We start from the raw sequence: 4420 nt of genomic DNA, 5'->3' as shown, positions 1-4420 counted from the left end.
CCTCCAACTTTTGTCCTTCCCCAGAGTTAATAGTCGATGAAAATGGGCTCCCCGGGCAGGCCGTCGGGGAGAGGACGTGGCCTGAGCTTAACCCTCCTTGGTTCCAGCCGAGGGTCCGGGTGCTGGGGACAGGGGGTCCACCGGGGGCCCGGGGAGGCTCTCCCCGGCCTGGCTAGGTTTCGGAAGCTGGGCCCGGTGCTGGAGCTCCGTCCCAAGGTGCGGCTCCGTCCCGGGGTGCGGGAGCCACCTGTCCCGCATGCCAGCTGAGGGTCCGTGCGCTGGGGACGGGTGTCCACCGGGGCCCGGGGAGGCTCTCCCCGGCCTGGCTAGGGTCCGGAAGCTGGGCCCGGTGCTGGAGCTCTGTCCCAGAGTGCGGGAGCCCCTCGGTCCTGCAAGCCAGCCGAAGGTACGGGCGCTGGGGAAGGGGGTCCACCGGGGCCCGGGGAGGCTCTTCTCGGCCTGGCTAGGGTTCGGAAGCTGGGCCCGGTGCTGGAGCTCCGTCCCAGGGTGCGGCTCCGTCCCGGGGTGCGGGAGCCCCCTGTCCCGCAAGCCAGCTGAGGGTCCGTGCGCTGGGGAAGGGTGTCCACCGGGGCCCGGGGAGGCTCTCCCCGGCCTGGCTAGGGGTCTGAAGCTGGGACCGGGCCCGGGGCTCGTGCTCCGTCCGGCAGGGCCCGGGGTGCGGGAGCCCCCCGTCCTGCAAGCCAGCCGAGGGTCCGGGCGCTGGAGACAGGGGTCCACCGGGGCCCAGGGAGGCTCTCCCCGGCATGGCTGCTTTCAGAAGCATGGACCGGGCCCGTGGGGAGGCTCTCCCCAGCCTGGCTAGGGTTCTGAACCTGGGCCCGGACCCGAGGCTTGTGCTCCGTCCCAGTGTCCCAGGGTGCGGGGGCCCCCCGTCCTGCAAGCCAGCCGAGGGTCCAGCCGCTGGGGAAGGGTGTCCACCGGGGCCCCGGGAGGCTCTCCCCAGCCTGGCTAGGGTTCGGAAGCTGAGCCCGGACCCGGGGCTTGTGCCCCATCCCAGTGTCCCAGGGTGCGGGAGCCCCGTCCTGTAAGCCAGCCGAGGGTCCGTGCGCTAAGGAAGGGTGTCCACCGTGGCCAGGGGAGGCTCTCCCCGGCCTGGCTAGGGTTCGGAAGCTGAGCCCGGACCCGGGGCTTGTGCCCCATCCCAGTGTCCCAGGGTGCGGGAGCCCCCGTCCTGTAAGCCAGCCGAGGGTCCGTGCGCTGGGGAAAGGGTGTCCACCGTGGCCAGGTGAGGCTCTCCCCAGCCTGGCTAGGGTTCGGAAGCTGGGCCCGGACCCGGGGCTTGTGCTCCTTCCCAGTGTCCCAGGGTGCGGGAGCCCCCCAGTCCGGCAAGCCAGCCGAGGGTCCGTGCGCTGGGGAAAGGGTGCCCTCCGGGGCCCGGGGAGGCTCTCCCCGGCCTGGCTAGGGGTCTGAGGCTGGGACCGGGCCCGGGGCTCGTGCTCCGTCCGGCAGGGCCCGGGGTGCGGGAGCCCCCCGTCCTGCAAGCCAGCCGAGGGTCCGGGCGCTGGAGACAGGGGCCCACCGGGGCCCAGGGAGGCTCTCCCCGGCCTGGCTGCTTTCAGAAGCAAGGACCGGGCCCGTGAGCCGGGGTGGCTTGCTTTTTTATTCTACGCTGGCGGAACGAAATTTTCCGCCCACCCCTAGTTTTTTCTCGTGATTCCGGTTATCCCGGTAAGTGTTGGTGGTTGTTGAGAGCGAGAGTCTCTGTGGAGCGGCGGGGTGATGCGCTTGGTGTCGTTGCGTGGCCTGGAGGGCCCGGTGCAGTGCTTTTCATTAAGGCATTCGTGGGGGAGAGCACGGTCGTCTTTATGCCAGGGGGTGTAGCTCAGTGGTAGAGCTCATGGATTGCGTGGAGGAGGCCCCGGCAGGGCCGGATTTAGGACGGTGCGACCGGGGTGCTAGCTTCTTGGGGGCGCCGGGTTTGGAAGTTTATTATGCTTTTGAAGCACCTGATGCTGCGTTTCTTTCCGCGGCAATTACCAGGCCTCACATGTATGTCAAGATAACTCGTGTGATTAAATTTCTTCCTGGAGAGGGATTAGCATTTTGTATAGTTGAGGTTTTGACTACGGTGAAGTTAGTGCAGAGGGTCTATGTCCCTGCTGCAAAGAACGTGTGCAAAGTAGATTACAGAGTGCGTATGATGTAAATAGGTCAGCAGGTTACTGTTTTCAAAGGAGGCACCCCTTGTTACTTGCAATTTATAACTTAAAGTCCCAATATTCAACCGTGAGCTATAACCGTTCATCCTAGAACTGCATACACACCGCTAAGCATACATTATTAGAACATTGATTAATGTTGCAAAAAGGGTTAATTTGGCTAGAAATCGACTCTGAGCTTGCGCTTCTCCACACCAAGCGACCTTAAACTATACTGCCTACCAGTGGGGATGACATGAGACTACTACACTTTGAGTACCTTGTTGGGGCTCCTATCGACTGACCCCTCTGCAAGGGGGGCAGCGGCGTCGCTGGGCATCCTCCTTGGCTTCGCTCATACCGGGGCCTAGTCGGGCAAGAATGGCATCAGGATTTTACCATCCCCTCCTCGCTCGCGTTGCACCTTCCCGCTGACCAGGTCCAATAGGCATCCGCCGGGGCCCGAGGGAGGTCCTGCCCGCAATTCATCCGGTCCCTGGGGCCCAACCCACGTGCCAGGGGGGCTGGGGAGGGGGGGAGAAGTGGGCGCGCATTGCTCTCTTGCCACCTGGGTTGCATCGATCCGTCGAGGCCGGACTCGGGGTTTCGGCGGTCATGGTGGGTGAGAGGTGGGGGGGGCTCCGAGGTCGCGGGCCACACCCTTCTCCTACGCCCATGCGGCATAGCTGGTTCCAGGCCTCGGCACGCTAGAGCTTGCTGACTGCGGAGGTTGGCAGCAGGTCGGCCGGGAATCACCCTCCTCTCTGTAGCGTTGGATCGCGGGGCCTTAACAGGACGGGGGGCAGGGACCGGCACTTCGGACTCCTTCCGGTCTAGCGCCGGAGGCTTGCCTTCCCGACATGGAAGGGCAGGGGTGCTGTGCTGCGGCCTGGACACAGGGAATGGCACAAGGAATCCCCAACGGGTCCGCGGCCCGTCTCCCGTTTTAGTCGTGTCCCTGGTCGCGCAGGAAATGTGCCATGGTGAGTTGGTAACCTCCCCCCCCCCTCCCCCCTCCGCCTCCCCTTTCTGCTCGGGTCAGCTAATGCGGCACCGCTAGGCCATTGCCTGGAGGGGTGTTGGGGGTGGGGGGCGATTCGGCTCCATGTGCCAGGGTCGGTCGGATGTTCTCCCGGGTAGTGTCCCGTGTTTGTAGTGTGTGTGATGAGGTAGCGGCTAGAGACACTCTCCCCCACCCCCTGCATGCGGGGGGCGAGGTGAGGCACTTAGGCAGCACCAGCTGGGGGCATTGTGGGAGCGGGTCGCGTAAGGCCCCCCCCTCCCGGGACATGGTCCCCGGCCCAGGGGTATTTTATTGGCCCGGAGGGGATCTGGGTGCAGGCGGGTGCTGCCAAGGCTATCTTCAGGGAGCCATTTATGGCAGGGGTCACGCAGTCCGGTCTCGACGGCAGGATATGCCTTTAACTGTATCCCGACCCCCCCCCCCGGCCCTTACGGTCACAGGCGGACCGTACCCAGCCCGACCTGGGCCCCGGGGTCACCGTGCTTGCCGTTAGCGTTGGCGGTTGGGATAAGAGGTGACCGGGGTGTGGGGTTTTTGATTGGCCAACTGGAGAGGGTGATTCCAGACATGGTATCAGTGGCAGAGGGTTAAAGCACTTTTCCACCTCTATCCTCGGATTTCCTCATATAGCATATTGACTTAGGAGATCAACTTGAAGCGCTGTTTGGACTGAGCCCGTGGAATTGTATTTTGGCTTTGCTCCGCCAATCCCGGCAAGCAACTTTGCAGCTAATCCGCACTTAAGCTGTTTACTACATTCAGTATTAGTATGGCTCAGAATTAGTTCACATTTATTTTGTCTGATGCAAAGTAAGGCCAAGAAAGAGTTGTAGGAACAGCCGGGACCCAGCCCGTACCGGGGCCCCCGCTGCTGCGGGAAGGCGCTGAGTGGGTTGTGCCTGGATACAGATTTGGTTGGGAAGCAATTCAGCTGGGAGTGTACTAAGCCAACCACTTGAGGTGCGGTGTGCTATTTTGGCGTGGTCCGGTTTGTGGTTTCAGCCATGCAGATGAAGGATTGGATACCCTCCCGGGGATGTCTCGGCTAAGGTCACTGCTAAAGCCTATGACGATGCACTGTCGAATAATTATTTCTCTTGCGGGCCCTGCCCTTCGTCTGCCAGTGTGGGAGCAGGTTCAGTCCAGTTGCTGTGAGGATGGTGTTGATCGGGAGGTAAAGAAAGGGGATCTAGTTAAGTTTGTAGAGCTCCTGCTAGCGCAGGCTTTGTGGGAAGGT

Source organism: Triturus cristatus, chromosome 2_1 (genome assembly GCF_964204655.1).
Source record: "Triturus cristatus chromosome 2_1, aTriCri1.1, whole genome shotgun sequence".
Taxonomy (NCBI): Eukaryota; Metazoa; Chordata; class Amphibia; order Caudata; family Salamandridae; genus Triturus; species Triturus cristatus.
The sequence above is the reverse complement of the archived record's forward strand: the minus strand, read 5'-3'. Positions refer to the sequence as shown.